Genomic DNA, 19,508 nt, shown 5'->3' on the forward strand with positions numbered 1-19,508 from the left:
TCCATCCGGCCCTGGTGTTTTATCCACTTTAAGTACAGACAGCCTATCTAATATTTTCTCTTTATCAATTTTAAACCCCTCTAGTGTCTGACTTACCTCCTCTTTCAACATTTCCTGGATTGCATCTTCTTCCTTGGTAAAGACAGATGCAAAGTATTCATTTAATACTTCAGCTATGCCCTCTGCGTCCACGTGTAAATCCCCTTTCTGCTCTCTAATCGGCCCAACTCCTTCTTTTACCACCCTTTTACTATTTATATGCCTATAGAAAACTTTGGTATTTCCTTTAATGCTAGCTGCTAGTCTCTTCTCATACTCTCTCTTTGCTTGTCTTATTTGCTTTTTCACTTCCCCTCTGGACCTTCTATATTCAGCATGGTTCTCAACAGTATTTTCTACCTGGCGTCTCATGTGTATAGATCTTTGAAGGTGGCAGGATATATTAAGAGAGTAGTTAGCAAAACCTATAGGATCTAGGCTTCATAAATAGAGATATTGAGTACAAAAGCAGGGAACCTTTATAAACTGAACCTTTATAAACCTCTGTTTAGACCACAACTAGAGTATTATTTCTGTTCTGGTCACCACACTTTAGGAAGGTTGTCGGGGTCCTTGAGAGGATGCAGAGGAGATTCAACAGAATGGTTCCAGGGATGAGGGATTTTGGCTACAAGATTAGGTTGGAGAAGCTGGGGTTGTTCTCCTTAGAGCACAGGAGGTTGAGGGGAATTTTGATGGAGGCGTACAAGATTATGACAGGCTTAGATAGGATAGACAAAGAAAATGTGTTACCATGAGCTGATGTAACAAGGACTAGGGGACATTGATTTAAGGTTTTGGACAAGAGATGCAGGGGGTATGTTTGGAAGAACTTTTTTACGCAGTGAGTGATAATGACCTGGAACTTGCTGTCAATGAGGGTGGTGGAAGTGGACACGATGATTGATATCAAAAGGAAATTGGATGGGCATTTGAGGGAATTAAACTTGCAGGGCTACAGAGATAGAGCGGGAGAATGGGACTGGCTGGATTGCTCTACAGAGAGCCAGCATGGACTTGATGGGCTGAATGGCTTCCTTCTGTGCCGTTATGACTTTGGGACCCTGCTATAACTGCTCGGGGTCTGACACCAGCCATTGACATCCTTGGCTATCTGTTCCCAGTGCCTTTCGAGCTTATGTCTGGAGGGCCTCCTGCACCCTTGCAAATACTGGATATCTCTCCCACTTTCCACCTCCTCTACCAAGACCTCTCGTGCAACGTCTGAAAACCTTGGAACCTGCTCTATCTTATGTTGTGCCATTCCTCACTTTTTCCCAGGACAGATTCACTTAACAGCATTGTTCCCAGCACCTGCTCCAGCCACAATGCGCCTCCCATTTAAGAGTGCAGGCTAGCTTTAAGTGGGATAGAAAGTCCCCTGTGGATATCTGCAGCCAATGAACAGCACATTCCACACTGGCTGCATGCAGAAATCTTTCTAATTAGTCGGGTAGCCTGAAGTTGGCATTGCAATTCCTGCACCCGTTTTCAGGGGCGATTCAAATTAGCCCCCAGAAAGTCTAAAGAAAGCTTGGGAGTATACCTAGGTCACTAACTAATAGAAGATTTAGACAAAATATGGGAGGAGACTTTCACAATCAACAGTTGCAGAAAATATGTGACAGCCAACTCAAACTCTTATACTGAACATCTTTTCCTCACATACATTTCTTGGATTCTACCCCATGTTGGCTGAATTCTGGTAAGAATGTGGTCAGCGCGATAACTTCTACACATCTTCGGGGCCCCAGATGTGATCTTCCTGCAAAGTGGTCCAAGTTCCACAGTGGCTGTGACTGTTATGGTATGTGAGGAGAACATTTGCTGTGCTGTTCTATGAACATACGAACATACGAATTAGGAGCAGGCCCCTTGAGCCTGCACTGCCATTCAATAAGATCACGGTTGATCTGACTGTAACCTCAACTCCACATTTTTGTCTACCCCCAATAACCTTTCACCTCCTTGCTTATCAAGAATCTATCTACCTCTGCCTTAAAAATTCTCAAGGACTCTGCTTCCACTGCCTTTTGAGGAAGAGAGTTCCAAAGACTCATGACCCTCTGAGAGAAAAAAGTTCTCCTCATCTCTGTCTTAAATGGGCGACCCATTATTTTTAAACAGTGACCCCTAGTTCTAGATTCTTCCACAAAAGGAAACATCCTTTACACATCTACTCTGTCAAGACCCCTCAGAATCTTTTACGTTTCAATCAAGTCGCCTCTTACTCTTCTAAACTCTAGCGGATACAAGCCTAGCCTGTCCAACCTTTCCTCATAAGGGGTGGCACAGTGGCGCAGTGGTTAGCACTGCAGCCTCACAGCTCCAGGGACCCGGGTTCGATTCTGGGTACTGCCTGTGCGGAGTTTGCAAGTTCTCCCTGTGTCTGCTTGGGTTTTTACCGGGTGCTCCGGTTTCCTCCCACATCCAAAGACTTGCAGGTGATAGGTAAATTGGCCGTTGTAAATTGCCCCCAGTGTAAGGAGGTGATAGGGAATATGGGATTACTGTAGGGTTAGTATAAATGGGTCGTTGTTGGTCGGCACAGATTCGGTGGGCCGAAGGGCCTGTTTCAGTGCTGTATCTATAAATAAAAACAATCTGCCTATTCCAGGTTTTAGTCTAGTAAATCTTCTCTGAACTGCTTCCAACGCATTTACATCCTTCCTTAAATAAGAAGACCAGTATTGTACACAGTACTCCAGATGTGGTCTCACCAATGCCCTGTATAGCTGAAGCAGAACCTCCCTACTTTTGTATTCAATTCCCCTTGCAATAAGTGATAACATTCTATTAGCTTTCCTAATTACTTGCTGTACCTGTACACTAACCTTGTGTATTTCATGCACTAGGACACCCAGATCCCTCTGCATCTAGAGCTCTGCAATCTCTCACCATTTAGATAACATGCTTTTTTAGTCTACTTGCCAAAATGGACAATTTCATATTTTCCCACATTATACTCCATTTGCCAGATCTCTGCACACTCACTTAGCCTATCTATATTCCTTTGTAGCCTCCTTATGTCTTCTTCACAACTTACTTTCCTACCTATCTTTGTGTCTTCAGAAAATTCAGTAACCATACTTTCAGTCCCTTCCTCCAAGTCATTTATATAAATTATAAAAAGTTGAGGGCCCAGCACTGATCCCTGTGGCACATACTTGTTACATCTTGCCAACCAGAAAATGATCCATTTATGCCTACTTTGTGTTTCCTGTTAGCAAGCCAATCTTCTATCTATACCAAAATGTTACCCCCTACACCATGAGCTTTTATTTTCTGCAATGACCTTTGGTGTGGCACCTTATCAGATGCCTTCTGGAAATCTAAGTACAGTACATTCATCGGTTCCCCTTTATCCACAGCACATGTTATGTCTTCAAAGAGCTCCAATAAATTGGTTAAGCATGATACCCCTTTCACAAAACCATGTTGACTCTGCCTGATTACCTTGATTTTTTCTAAATGCTCTGCTATAACGTCTTTAATAATAGCTTCTTACATTTTCCCTAACTGGCCTGTAGTTTCCTGCTTTCTTTCTCCCTCCCTTTTTGAATAAAGGAGTTACATTGGTTATTTTCCAATCTGATGGAACCTTCCACGTATCGAGGGAATTTTGAACAATCAAATCCAACTCATCAACTGTCTCACTAGTCACTTCTTTTCAGACCCTAGGATGAAGTCCATCAGGACCCGGGGACCTGTCAGCCTGCAGCTCCAACAACTTTCTCAGTACCACTTCCCTGGCGATTGTAATTTTCTTGAGTTTCTCCCTCTCTTCCATTTCCTGATTTACAGCTGTTTCTGGGATGTTACTTGTATCCTCTATGGTGAAGACCGATGCAAAATCCCTGTTCAATTCATCTGCCAGCTCCTTATTTTCCCTTATTAATTCCCCAGACTCACTTTCTATAGGATCAACACTCACTTTGTTAACTCTTTTTAAAATATCTACAGAAACTCTTACTATCTGTCTTTATATTTCTTGCCAACTTTCTCTCATACTGTAACATTCCCCTCCTTATTAATCTTTTAGTCGTTCTTTGCTACTTTTTATATTCTGTCCAAACTTCTGACCTGCCACCCATCTTTGCGCAATTATATGCTTTTTCTTTATATTACCTTTAACTTTTTTTAGTTAAACACGGATGGTGGATCCTCCCCTTGGAATTTTTCTTTCTCGTTCGAATGCATCTATTCTGTGTATTTTGAAATATTCCCTTAAATGTCTGCCATTGCATCTCTATTGTTGTGATAACCAGAGCAGGCTCTGTGTGTGACTTGATTTGAGTCCAATTATTTTGGCTTCCTCTAGTGGCTCAGACCACACACCCATACAGACACACAGACACACACCCACACAGACACACAGTACACACCCACACAGACACACAGTACACACCCACACAGACACACACCCACACAGACACACGAGAATAAAGATGAGTACTTAGAGTGAAGCACATGCTAGAATGCTGAAATTTGTGCTGTCTTTTGTGTCAACCAAACCAAACATGGTATCAGAAGTGGCAGATTTCATTGCAATGAAAGTTTAGGACATTGCTGACATGTTGGGCACAGAGGTTTAGCAGCCTGAGAGATTTGCATCCTCTTTTTATACAAAGTTCGTTGGAGTAGTGAGTGCCGTCTGAGTGACTTCGTAATTTTTAAAATTTGTTTCATGGGATTTGGGCATTGCTGGCCCGGCCAGCATTTATTGCACATTCCTCATATCCCTTGAGAAGGTGGTGGCGAGCTGCCTTCTTGAACTGCTGCAGTCCATGTGGGGTAGGTAAACACACTGTGCTGTTAGGAAGGGAGTTCCAGGATTTTGACCCAGCGACAGTGAAGGAACAGTGATATAGTTCCACATCAGGATGGTGTGTGGCTTGGACGGGAACTTGCAGGTAGTGATGTTCCCATGCATTTGCTGCCCTTGTCCTTCTAGGTGGTAGAGGTCGTGGGTTTGGAAGGTGCTGCCTGAGTAGCCTCGGTGCATTGCTGCAGTGCATCTTATAGATAGTACACACTGCTGCCACTGTGCGTCGGTGGTGGAGGGAGTGAATGTTTGTGGATGGGATACCAATCAAATGGGCTGCTTTGTCCTGGATGGTGTCGAGCTTCTTGAATGTTGTTGGAGCTGAACCCATCCAGGCAAGTGGAGAGTATTGTATATTCCTGACCTGTGCCTTGTAGATGGTGGACAGGCTTTGGGGAGTCAGGAGGTGAGTTACTCTCCGCATGATTCCTAGCCTGTGACCTGCTCTTGTAGCCACGGTATTTATATGGCTACTCCAGTTCAGTTTCTGGTCAATGGTAATCCCCAGGATGTTGTTAGATTCAGCGATGGTAATGCCGTTGAATGTCAAAGATGGATGTTTAGATTCTCTGTTGTTGGAGATGGTCATTGCCTGGCACTTGTGTGGCACGAATGTTACTTGCCACATACAAGCCCAAGCTTATATGCCTTCAGTCATTTCTTGATATCATGCGGAGCGAATTGAATTAGCTGAAGACTGGCATCTGTGATGCTGGGGACTTCAGGAGGAGGCTGGGATGGATGATCCACTTGGCACTTCTGGCTGAAGATTGTTGCAAATGCTTCAGCCTTGACTTTTGCACTGATGTTCTGGGCTCTTCCATCATTGAGGATGGGGATATTTGTGGAGCCACCTCTTCCTGTTAGTTGTTTAATTGTCCACCACCATTCATGACCGGATATGGCAGGACTGCAGAGCTTACATCTGATCCGTTGGTTGTGGGATCGCTTAGCTCTGTTTATCAGATGCTGCTTACGCTGTTTGGCATGCAACTAGTCCTGTGTTGTAGCTTCACCAGGTTGACACCTCATTTTGAGGTATGCCTGGTGCTGTTCCTGGCATGCCCTCCTGCACTCTTCATTGAACCAGGATTAATCCCCCAGCTTGATGATAATGGTAGAGTGGGGGATATGTCGGGCCATGAGGTTACAGATTGTGGATGAGTACAATTCTGCTGCTGCTGATGGCCCACTGTGCCTCATGGATGCCCAGTTTTGCATTGCTAGATCTGTTCGAAATCTATCCCATTGAGCACACACATGATAGACGGTAACCTCAATGTGAAGGCGGGACTTCGTCTCCACAAGGACTGTGCGGTGGTCATTCCTATCAATATAGTCATGGACTGATGCTTCTGAGGCAGGCAGGTTGGTGTGGATGAGGTCAAGTATGTTTTTCCCTGTTGTTGGTTCCCTCACCACCTGCCGTCGACCCATACTCACAGCTATGTCCTTTAGGACTCGCCAGTTCGGTCAGTAATGGTGCTACTGAGCCACTCTTGGTGATGGATATTGAAGTCCGCCACCCAGAGTACGTTCTGCACCGTTGCTACCCTCAGTGTTTTCTTCAAGTGGTGTTCATCATGGAGGAGTACTGATTCATCAGCTGAGGTGGGGCGATAGGTGGTAATCATCAGGAGGTTTCATTGCCCATGTTTAACCTGATGCCATGAGACTTCATGGGGTCCGGAGTCAATGTTGAGGACTGCCAGGGAAACTTCCTCCCGACTGTATACCACTATGTTGCCACCTCTGGTGGCTCTGTCCTGCCGGTGGAACAGGACATACCCAGGGATGCTGATGGTCGTGTCTGGGACATTGTCAATAAGGTATGATTCTGTGAGGGTGACTATGTCTGGCTGTTGCTTGACTAGTGTGTGGGACAGCTCTCCCAATTTTGGCATAACTTTGCAGGGTTGACTGGCCTGGGTTTGCTGTTGTTGTTCTGGTCCGTGGATCGATGCTGGGTGTTCCGTCCAGTTTCATTCCTTATTGACTTTTTGGCAGTTAGGTACAGCTGAGTAGCTTGCTAAGCCATTTCAGAGGGTATTTTAAGAGACAACCACATTGATGTGGGTTGAGAGTGACATGTAGGTCAGACCAGCGAAGGATGGCAGATTTCCTTCCCTAAAGGACATTAATGAACCAGATGGGGTTTTTTTAATATTAATTCATGGGATGTGGGCGACGCTGGCCAGACCAGCATTTATTGCCCATCCCTAATTGCCCTTAAGAAGGTGGCGGTGAGCTGCCTTCTTGAACCACAGCAGTCCATTTGGGGTAGGTATACCCACAGTGCTGTTAGGAAGGGAGTTCCAGGATTTTGACCTGGCGACAGTGAAGGAACGATGATATAGTTCCAAGTCAGGATGGTGTGTTACTTGGAGGGGAACTTGCAGGTGGTGGTGTTCCCATGTATTTGCTGCCCTTGTCCTTCTAGTTGGTAGAGGTCCCGGGTTTGGAAGGTGCTGTTGAAGGAGCCTTGGTGCATTGCTGCAGTGCATCTTGTAGATGGTACACCCTGCTGCCACTGTGCGTCGGTGGTGGAGGGAGTGAATGTTTGTAGATGGGTTGCCAATCAAGCGTGCTGCTTTGTCCTGGATGGTGTCGAGCTTCTTGAGTGTTGTTGGAGCTGCACCCATCCAGGCAAGTGGAGAGTATTCCATCACACTCCTGACTTGTGCCTTGTAGATGGTGGACAGGCTTTGGGGAGTCAGGAGGTGAGTTACTCGCCTCAGGATTCCTAGCCTCTGACCTGCTCTTGTAGCCATGGTATTTATATGGCCACTCCAGTTCAGTTTCTGGTCAATGGTAATCCCTAGGATGTTGATAGTGGGGGATTCAGCGATGGTAATGCTGTTGAATGTCAAGGGGAGATGGTTAGATTCTCTCTTGTTGGAGATGGTCATTGCCTGGCGCGAATGTTACTTGCCACTTATCAGCCCAAGCCTGGATATTGTCCAGGCCCTGCTGCATTTCTACACGGACTGCTTCAGTATCTGAGGAGTTACGAATGGTGCTGAACATTGTGCAATCATCCGCGAACATCGCCACTTCTGACCTTATGAATGAAGGAAGGTCATTGATGAAGCAGCTGACGATGGTTGGGCCTAGGACACTACCCTGAGGAACTCCTGCAGTGATGTCCTGGAGCTCAAATGATTAACTTCCAACAACCACAACCATCTTCCTTTGCGCTAGGTATGCCGACAGCCAGCGGAGGGTTTTCCCCCTGATTCCCATTGACCTCAGTTTTGCTAGGGCTCCTTGATGCCATACACGGTCAAATGCTGCCTTGATGTCAAGGGCAGTCACTCTCACCTCACCTCTTGAGTTCAGCTCTTTTGTCCATGTTAGAACCAAGGCTGTAATGAGGTCAGGAGCTGAGTGGCCCTGGCGGAACCCAAACTGAGCGTCACTGAGCAGGTTATTGCTAAGCAAGTGCTGCTTGATGGCACTGTTGATGACACCTTCCATCACTTTACTGATGATAGAGAGTAGGCTGATGGGGCGGTAATTGGCCGGGTTGGATTTGTCCTGCTTTTTGTGTACAGGACATACCTGGGCAATTTTCCACATTGCAGGGTAGATGCCAGTGCTGTAGCTGTACTGGAACAGCTTGGCTAGGAGTGCGGCAAGTTATGGAGCACAGGTCTTCAGTACCATTGCCGGAATATTGTCAGAGGGCATGTAAGAGTTATCCATAGCTTTTGCAATATCCAGTGCCTTCAGTCGTTTCTTGATATCATGTGGTGTGAATCGAATTGGCTGAAGTCTGGCATCTGTGATGCTGGGGACTTCAGGAGGAGGCCGAGATGGATCATCAACTCGGCACTTCTGGCTGAAGATTGTTGCAAATGCTTCAGCCTTATCTTTCGCACTGATGTGCTGGGCTCCCCCATCATTGAGGATGGGGATATTTGTGGAGCCACCTCCTCCAGTTAGTTGTTTAATTGTCCACCACCATTCACGGCTGGATGTGGCAGGACTGCAGAACTTAGATCTGATCCGTTGGTTGTGGGATCGCTTAGCTCTGCTTATCAGATGCTGCTCATGCTGTTTGGCATGCAACTAGTCCTGTGTTGTAGCTTCACCAGGTTGACACCTCATTTTGAGGTATGCCTGGTGCTGCTCCTGGAATGCCCTCCTGCACTCTTCATTGAACCAGGGTTGGTCTCCTGGCTTGATGGTAATGGTAGAGTGGGGGTTATGCCAGGCCATGAGTTTACAGATTGTAGTTGAGTACAATTCTGCTGCTGCTGATGGCCCACAGTGCCTCATGGATGCCCAGTTTTGCATTGCTAGATCTGTTCGAAATCTATCCCATTTAGCACGGTGATAGTGCCACACAACACGATGGACGGTGTCCTCAATGTGAAGGCGGGACTTCATCTCCACAAGGACTGTGCAGTGGTCACTCCTACCAATACAGTCATGGACAGAAGCATCTGCAGCAGGCAGATTGGTGAGGACGAGGTCAAGTATGTTTTTCCCTCTTGTTGGTTCCCCCACCACCTGCCGCAGACCCAGTCTAGCAGCTATGTCCTTTAGGACTCAGCCAGCTCGGTCATTAGTGGTGCTACCGAGCCACTCTTGGTGATGGACATTGAAGTCCCCCACCCAGAGTACATTTTGTGCCCTTGCCACCCTCAGTGCTTCCTCCAAGTGGTGTTCAACATGGAGGAGTACTGACTCATCAGCTGAGGGAGGGTGGTAGGTGGTAATCAGTAGGAGGTTACCTTGCCCATGTTTGACCTGATGCCATGAGACTTCATGGGGTCCAGAGTCGATGTTGAGGACTCCCAGGGCAACTCCCTCCCTACTGTATACCATTGTGCCACCACCTCTGCTGGGTCTGTCCTGCCGTAGGGACAGGACATACCCAGGGATAGTGATTGCAGTGTCTGGGACATTGTCTGTAAGGTATGATTCCGTGAGTATGACTATGTCAGGCTGTTGCTTGACTAGTCTGTGGGACAGCTCTCCCAACTTTGGCACAAGCCCCCAGATTTTAGTAAGGAGGACTTTGCAGGGTCGACAGGGCTGGGTTTGCCATTGTCGTTTCCGGTGCCTAGGTCGATGCCGGGTGTTTCGTCCGGTTTCATTCCTTTTTATAGACTTTGCAGCGGTTAGATACAACTGAGTGGCTTGCTCGGCCATTTGAGAGGGCATGTAAGAGTTATCCACATGAACCACATTTTTGCGACAATTGACAATGGTTTCATGGCCATCATTAGACTAGCTTTTTAATTCCAGATTTTTTTTATTAATTGAGTTCCGCATAGTCAGAATGGCGTATTGCCAGATTCCGTAACAGCAGTTGATGTGCTGCAAGGGGAATTTAGAGGCGAACTGGGAATTTTTAAAAGGATCCTGGCAATATTATCTTATGGCTACAGAACTGGATAACAATCAAAGAATCACAGAATTGTTACAGCACAGAAGGAGGCCATTTGGCCCTTTGTGTCTGCGCCAGCACTCTGAAAGAGCAGTTTGCCAAGTGCTGCTCCCCAGCCTTCGTGTAGCCCTACACACTCTTCCTTTTCAGATAACAATCCAGTTCCTACTTGAATGCCTTGATTGAAATGCCTCTGCCCCACTCTCAGGCAGTGCATTCCAGATCCTAATCACTCGCTGCGTGAAAAAGTTTTTCCTCATGTCACTATTGCTTATTTTGCCAATTACCTTAAATCTGTGCCATCGTGTTCTCGATCCCTCCACAAGTGGAAATAGAAGCCAGAGACAGTCCAGATAGCTACCCTGAGAGCTGTAATGGGTCAGTCGTGCAAAGAGAGATTGAGCATACTTGGAATGAGGGAGAATGATGCAAAAGAAACAAGCAAGATAATTGACCAATTATTTGAACATTTTCCACCTGCAAGGAACGCTTTGTATGGCATATATTTTTCATAGTGTCAGCCAGCTGCCAAATGAGAGTGTTGACCAGTTTGTGGTCTGGTTGAGCCAGTTAGCAGAGCTCTGCAAGTCTGGTGCATTACTTGACGAGGTGTTGAGAAATAGCCTGGTGCAGGGCTGTCGAGATAAACAGGCTCAAGCAGGGTACAGTATGTGATCTCAAAAAGGTTATCACAGTCCTTGAATTTAGTGAGGCTGCCCATCAGCAACTCTAAATTGTTGGAGGGCAAGAAGAGATGCTCTCAGCCATGACAAGTAACCTTCCAAGTCCAAGATGAGGTCAGCAGGCTCCTCAAAGCAGACTTAAGGCATTAAGAAATGTCAGCAAAAGACATCACACATCCAAAGGTCCACACAAAGAAGCCACCAGGTTTCCAACACATGTCTCTACTGTGGAAGAAGTCATGGAAAAGGACGAGAACAATGTACGGCATATGGAACAGTCTGCAGGAAATGTGACAAGCCAAACCATTTCCAGGCAGTCTTCTAAAGGAAAGCTCCAGCCCTACATCAAGTACAGGGTGATAATGACATATCAGACTCCGAGAATGAGACGTATGCCATGGAGGAAGTCGGAGCTCTCCATATTTATGATGATGGAAAGTAATTGACCGTACTATTATTTTGCAGCTATCAAGTGATAGGGTGCCAAGTTGATACAGGAGCAACATGAAATATCATCTCATTCAGGCAGTTATGTCAGGTTGACAAGACACAACACCCTATGCTTAGACCTAGCAAGACAAAGATGACACATTATGATGGAACTACTTTTCTTGTAAGAGGAGAGTGTGATCTTCCTTGTCAACATGAGAGTTGTATGTACAAGGTCACTTTCACGGTAATGTCTGCAACAGATGCTTCTTCCGATAAGCAAAACATCACTCCAGATGGGATTGATTAGAATAAACACCAACAGACTTTGAACGAATTTAACCAGATGGGAGTAGAGAAGACTTTATGTGATGTAGTCAATGAGTATCCCTATGTTTTTGAAGGCTTAGGCTGCCTTCCAGGAGAGTTATCACCTCGACGGAGATGTGACAGTGCCTCCAGTGAAGCATGCAGCTCATAAAGTAACTATTCCTTTGAAGCAGGAACTGAAGCAAAAGCTCTGTGAACTTGGAGAATGGAGAATCTTTGTCAAAGTTACGCAACCAACAGAATGGATTAGAAGTGCAGTCATTGTGAAAAGCCTAACAAACTTCCAATCTGCATTGACCCTAGGGACTTGAATGAGGCTCTGAAGCTCCCACACTAGCCTATTCACACTGTGGATGACATCTTAACAAGGCTTCTCAGTTCTTGATGCTAAAGACAAAATGAGATGACATGAGGAGAAATTACTTCACTCAAAGGGTTGTGAATCTTTGGAATTCTCTGCCCCAGAGGGTTGTGCATGCTGCATCATTGAATACATTTAAGGTTGGGATAGATAGATTTCTGGTCTTGCAGGGAATCAAGGGATATGGGGATCGGGCAGGAGAATGGAATTGAAGCCCAAGATCAGCCATGATCGTATTGAATGGCGGAACAGGCTCGATGGGCCATATGGTCTATTTCTGCTCCTATTTCTTGTGTTCTTGTGTAAAGACGATTTTTGGCAAGTGAATTTAGATGAGGAGAGCAGTCTTCTCACAATGTTTGCTACACACTACGGCCACTACAGATGGATACATATGCCGTTAGAGATTTCAACAGCCCCAGAAGAGTTTCAACCATGCCAGCATGAAATTATTGAAGGCTTAGATGGTGTTGGTGTCATAGCTGATGATTTTCTGGTATTTGGCAGTGGTGACACCCACTAGGAAGCGGTAGCAGAACATGACAAGAACTTGACCAAGTTCCTGCAGAGAGCAAAAGAAGTCAACTTGAAGTTGAACAGGAAGAAGTTTCAACTTTGTCTCTCATCAGTGCCTTATATATGACACCTACTGACAGAGGATGGCCTACACCCAGATCTGGACAAAATAAAGGCCATCATGTAGCCCCTAAAGACAACAAGGTAGTGCAGTATCTACTTGGGCGTGTTACATACCTGGCAAAGTTCCTATCCAGACTATCTCATGCTGTAAATCCACTAAGAAGATTGACGGATAAAGATGTTCACGTTGAGTGGCTAGAACCAACTTTGGGGCGGCACAGTGGCGCAGTGGTTAGCACCGCAGCCTCACAGCTCCAGGGACCCGGGTTCGATTCTGGGTACTGCCTGTGCGGAGTTTGCAGGTTCTCCCTGTGTCTGCGTGGGTTTCCTCCGGGTGCTCCGGTTTCCTCCCACATGCCAAAGACTTGCAGGTTGATAGGTTAATTGGCCATTATAAATGCCCCTAGTATAGGTAGGTGGTAGGGAAATATATAGGGACAGGTGGGGATGTGGTAGGAATATGGGCTTAGTGTAGGACTAGTAAAAATGGGTGGTTGATGGTCGGCACAGACTCGGTGGGCCGAAGGGCCTGTTTCAGTGTTGTATCTCTAAACTAAACACCACACTCAAACACTATATGAGCTCCTGCAACATCTCACGCAAGGTCCTGTGTTGAACTACTACAACTTGCATGAACAGGTCACAATTTGATTGAATATTGAATCAGAAAAAGGACTTGGATCCACCCTTCTTCAGAATGGCCAATCAATTACCTTTGCCTCATGAGCCTTGAGCAAAGCAGAATGCAACTATGCTCAAATACAGAAGGAATGTTTGGTCATAGTCTTCTGCTGCGAGAGGTTTGACCAGTATGTAGAAGGGAGGAAGGTCACAGTGCACACTGATCACAAGCCACTTGTTCCAATCTTTAGCAAAGCCATTCACAGTGCACCAAAGAGGCTGCAAAGAATGATGCTGAGATTACAGAACTACCAGCTAGATTTCAAGTACTGTCCTGGGAAGGAGATGCATACAGCTAACTGATTGAGTAGAGACTACATGCACGAACCCTGTAGCAGAAAGGCTGATCCAATTTATGATGAAATTGAACAGATTAACCAAGCAAACTACCCGAGAGTGAGCAATGCAACATCCATCCAGCTCCAGAAAGAGACATGACAAACACTGATGTCCATGGTGAGGGATGGATGGCCAGATGACAGAGCAGAAGTACCAGTCTCAGTTCGAGAGTACCTCATTTTCAGAGGGGAAATAACAATGCAGAATGGAATTCGTTGCAAGGGCATGAAAGTCTTTGTGCCTGAAGCAATGCAGCCACTGTTGTTGGACAGAATCCACAGGTCACCTTGGAGTAGATACTTGCGTCAGAGGAATATTGTGTTAGACCGAATATCAAAATGCCAGTCGAGTATGAGCAGTTTGTCAGCAAATAAGCTCAGCATGCCTACAGAGCAATAGGAATTCTTTTATAAAACCCAAGTTTTTTTTTATATGGTCTATTCAGATTTGAGAACACATTAGTCGATTGCTAAAGAGAACACTGGATGCACATTAATTGATGCACAAAGACAAGAACACAAGAAATAGGAGCAGGAGTAAACCATATGCCCATTGAGCCTGCTCTGCCATTCAAAATGATCATGGCTGATCTTAGGCCTCAACTTCACCTTCCTGCCCAATCGCCATATCCTTTGATTCCCTGAGAGACCAAAAATCTGCCTATCCTTAGTTCTTATTGACTCATTGGACTGAAAAGAACAGTATGAATACTTAAGGACTCAGTTGAAAAAAATGTCTACCATACACTTATACATTTGTTGTTTGTTGTTGTGCTGTGATTGGGATCACCGTATAATTTAACTTTTATTCTTTTGGGCAAGTAATTCAAACAAAAAAGAAGGGAGATGTTATGGCGTGTGAGGAGACAATGTTTGTTGTGCTGTTGTGATAACTAGAGCAGGCTACCTTTTAGACCCTGCTTGTGACTTGATGTGAGTCTATTTATATTGGCTCCCTCTAGTGGCTAGGGCCACACAAGCGCACAAGAATAAAGATGAAGCACATGTTAGAATGTAAAAACTTGTGCTGTCTTTTATGTCAACCAAACAGTAAACAGCACTGAGATGCCTTCAGATCTGCTTTCTGCCTGTTAGGCATGTCCCCAAGGCTAATTGAGATATCCTACCACATCTCTCTGTTTCAGCAGCACCTCACTATGGCAGAATCATATTCCTCCCATCACAAACATGTTCAGCATCTGTGGGTTCTATGCCAATAAGATGTGGTAAATGGCCTCCGTATAGAGCTCAAAGTATCAGGCAACTTGGACCCCTACATGAAAGCCTATGTAGCAGGTCTTCTCCCAATCTTCAGAATGGAGCCCTGCAGAGAGAGATGAGTTGATATCAATGAGAGCACGCCACAGTTTTTCCAGCATTATAGAATGAGTCACCCAAACGAAAAACCCATGGTTAGATGGAATGACTCTGCTCACCCCTGCAAATGTGTTAAGAATGCAGTCTAAATCATTTTGAAAACCAGATTGTTTTCCAGTGTAAATTTTTAATTTTTAAAAATATTTGTGTGAACTGTTAATTGTTAAATATTTGTCAGCTTTCCTGTTTCATTTTATGATCTTTAGTTTGTAATAGTTGCCTTTTTGAAGTAAAATGTTAGAAAATTTACAGTAATAGAAAACAACAAAAGCTTTAAGCAATGTTTCTTCATAATTTTTTAAAGGGTATAGCCTTGAAGAGGACTAATTTGCAAGGTTATGGGGAACAAGTTGTTATGTGAGAATAAACTGGAGAGCTCTTTCTAAGAGCCAACACTGGCATAACAAGCCGAATGGTCTCCTTCTGTGCTGTGGGATTCCATGGTTTATGGTATATGTGTTCCTTTTAAATCCTAACTTAATGTTGCTGGGGTAGAAATTCATCTTGGGCAGTAGCACAATATGGGGAGTGTTGCATTGGCCATCTGTTATATACCCCAATGGACGGACACTTCCATTGTGATCAATATTATTGAATAACAGGTGGGACATATAATGGGAAGCCAATGTGATTGTACCCATTTTGTGGTATAATCCAAGATGAATTACTACCTAAATGGGAAAGAGTTCCACTTTGGGTGCAATCAGGAAATTGGACACAAAAAGCTCTTGAAATTGTACTTATTATAATTTAAGGGCTGAATTTTTGCCATGGGGGTAGGAAACAGGAATCGAGTTTGTTTTCAGGTCAGAAACCCAGCGCCAGTGGAAAACTGATTAAAGTTAAGATTTTCACATGGCTAAGCCCTTAATTGGTACGGAAATGGGTTTTCTATCCACTTAGAGCCAGTGGGAGCAGGAATGGAGGTGGGTCAGATGAAGTGTGGGACTAATTTATACTCCCCACGGCAGCCATCACTGAGGCTGCTGGTTGCCCTAAGGGGAAGATTTGCTGATTGTGCCAAAGCCTTCCACATAAGGAAGCAAGATGCCATGGGAGAGCCGGAGACCTAGCACCTGGGGCAGGGCTGCCCCTTGCTTCAACGATGCGGACTTGCATCTAATTTTGCAGGACGTGAGGGAGGAGGGGAGGTCCTCTTCCTGGAGGGTGGCAGGAGGAGGTCAACTCATTGTGCAGCATGGGCACCTCTCTCTTCAGTGTTATCTCCCTCTGCCTCCTCTTCCTCCTCTTCTCTCACCTCATGCTCCTTCCCTGATGAGCTGTCTCTTTCCAGGGCATCATTGTCCTCAAGATCTACACCTGTCTGGAGGGCTATGTTATGGAGCGCGCAGCAGACTACAGAGATCCTTGCAGGAGGGTATTGGAAGGTATCACCTGACTGGTCCAGGCACCAGAATTGCATCTTCCGAAGCCCGATGGCCTGCTGAATGGTTGTCCTACTGATCAGGTGGTATTAGTTGTATCGCTTCTGTGCCTCTGTCTGGGGCTCCCATAGAGGGGTCAGCAGCCATCTCTTCAAGGAATTTCCCTTGTCCCCTTGGATCCATCCACCACTTTAGGGGATGGAGTGAAGATATGAGGCAGCCTGCACTGGGGGAGGATGAAGGAATTATGGCAGCTGCCAGGAAAGCAAACGCACACATGGAGGAAGATCTTGTGGTCACAGACCAGTTGAACATTGAAGCAGTGGTAGTCCTTCCTGTTGATTGATCTCACTGGCCAGGTCACTGGGTGCCTTGATGGCCACATAGGTGCAATGGATGATGCCCAGCATTTTGTGGAATCCAGTGATGACAATAAAACCCAATGCCCTCTGCCCTCTGCCCTTGTGAGGCACATCCTTACCCATGTGAAAATCTTAACTTTACTCAGTTTTCCACTGGCGATGGGTTTCTGACCTGAATAAAACTCTGTCATGAACTGAATGTACTTTTCAGCTCTGGTAAAGAGGGCATCAGTGGCCTGCGAGATGCAGTGGTTTGCAGCCACTTGCAAGATACCTCTAAGGTCCCCAGCTGATCATTGGAAGGAGCCAGAAGTGAAGAAGTTAAGGCCATAGTGACAAAAAGAGAAAATGCTGGAAATACTCAGCAGGTCAGGCAGCCTCTGTAGGGAGAAAAACAGAGTTAACGATTCATGTCGATGAACTTTCATCAGAATGGCCACAGTGACTTTGACAGCTACTGGCAGGGCATGGCAAATAGTGCTGCGAGCTGGAGAGTTGCAGTCCCCTGCGGCACTGATTCTCGGTCATCTCCAGGTAGCTCTGTCTTCGGCAGTAGATCTTGTGGTGAGGGTATGGCATCTGTTTCCTTCCTGCCCCTCTTTCCTCTTCCATGCCCTCCTGCTGCTCGGGGTCCACCTTTCCTGCGGAGGGTTTTGCCCTTCATCACCAGTGGCCCGAAAATCTGACAGTCATGCTTCCATTGCCAGCTACAGCCTTCCTTTTGGACAAGTGACCACTCAATTGTCCTTGGCAGCCTTGCCCACTGCTCTTCTGTCCCCGTGATGCCAGGTTGTGACGACCCCATTCTATGCCCAAACGCTGAGTGCCCACCCTCCCTGCCACCTGCACAGCGCCAAGGGGACCTCCTTACCAAAGCTAACTTACCCTTTGCCCTGCTTCGAGGCCCAGGGTGGTGCCCTGGGGCAGCCATGACTGGCTCCCCACTCAGTACCAGCCGCTCTTCAGCAGATCTGCAACAGACAGCTCTTGAAACCAGTACAGTCCCTTCAAAATTCCACCCTTCAACATTAACAGGCTGTTAACCAACTTATAAACAACTTTAATTGGCTTCAATTTGGAGAAGAGCAAGATTCCTGCCCTGCCCTCTCCCCGACCTGGTGAACATTGTTGGCGTCAGGAATGGTGTCCTGAAACTGACGTGCCTCCATTTCCACCCGTCGGGGTCTGAAAGTCCAGCCCCAAGTTTCTGCTAAAATTTATTCGCATAATCAGAAATGTAAAATCTTCCTTGAATTAGCACGCATTAAAAATATTCCTTGATGTATTTAAGAATGTTAACGTGGTGCAGTTTTATTAATACAGCTGAAAATGGTTTCGTCAGCAAAAATATGCCAAGTGGATGATCCATCTCAGCCTCCAGATGCCAGTCATCAGCCAATTCGATTCACTCCACATGATATCAGGAAATGGCTGAAGGCACTGGATACTACAAAAACAATGGGCCCGGCAACATCCAGGCAATAGTACTGAAGACTTGTGCTCCAGATCTAGCCGAGCCCTGAGCCAAGCTGTTCCAGTACAGCTACAACACTGGTGTCTACTCGACAGTGTGGAAACTTGGCCCAGGTGTGACCTATCCAAAAAAGCAGGACAAATCAAATCCGACCAATTACTGCGCCATCAATATACTCTCAATCATCAGCATTGATGGAAGGGGTCATTGACAGTGCTATCAAACAGAACTTACTTAGCAATAACCTGCTGACCGTGCTAAGTTTTGGTTCTGCCAGGGCCACTCGGCTCCTGACCTCATTACAGCCCTGGTCCAGACATGGACAAAAGAGCTGAATTCAAGAGGTGAGGTGAGAGTGACTGCGCTTGACATGAAGCCAGCATTTGACTGAGTGTGATATCAAGGAGGTCTGGCAAAATCGAAGTCAATGGGGATCAGGAGGAAAATCTCCACTGGTTGGAGTCGTACCTAGCACAAAGGAGGATGGTTGTGGTTGTTTGAGGCCGATCATCTCAGCGCCAGGACATTACTGCAGGAGTTGCTCATGGTATTGTCCTAGGCCCAACCATCTTCAGCTGCTTTATCAATAACATTCCAACCATCATTTGGTCAGAAATGGGGATGTTCACTGCTGATTGCACAGGTGTCGTATCATTCGCAACTCCTCAGATTCTGAAGCAGTCCATGCCACATGCAGCAAGATTTGGATAACATTCAGGTGTAGCCTGTTGAGTGGCTAGTAACATTCGCTCCACACAAGTGCCAGGCAAAGACCATCTCCAACAAGAGAGAATTTAACTTACTCCCCATGATGTTCCATGGCATTACCATCGCTGAATCTCCCACTATCAACATCCTAGGGGCTACCATTGACCAGGAAATTATCTGGATCAGACATATAAATACTGTGGCTACAAGAGCAGGTCAGACGCTGGGAATTCTGTGGTGGGTAACTCACATCCTGACTCCCCAAAGCCTGTCCACCATCTACAAGGCACAAGTCAGGATTGTGATGGAATGCTGTCCACTTAGAGTCAAAGAGAGATACAGCACTGAAACAGGCCCTTTGGCCCACCGAGTCTGTGCTGACCATCAGCCATCCATTTGTACTAATCCTACATTAATCCCATATTCCCTACCACATCCCCACAATTCTCCTACCACCTACCTACACTAGGGGCAATTTA

General features: G+C 45.9%; 1 protein-coding gene across 1 annotated transcript in view; it reads left to right on the plus strand.

Annotated features, from left to right (window-relative positions):
* Positions 1 to 19,508, plus strand: part of adgrv1 (adhesion G protein-coupled receptor V1) — an 810,104-nt gene that overhangs the window by 126,991 nt on the left and 663,605 nt on the right. The window lies entirely within an intron of this gene.

Source organism: Heterodontus francisci, chromosome 4 (genome assembly GCF_036365525.1).
Source record: "Heterodontus francisci isolate sHetFra1 chromosome 4, sHetFra1.hap1, whole genome shotgun sequence".
NCBI classification, from domain to species: domain Eukaryota; kingdom Metazoa; phylum Chordata; class Chondrichthyes; order Heterodontiformes; family Heterodontidae; genus Heterodontus; species Heterodontus francisci.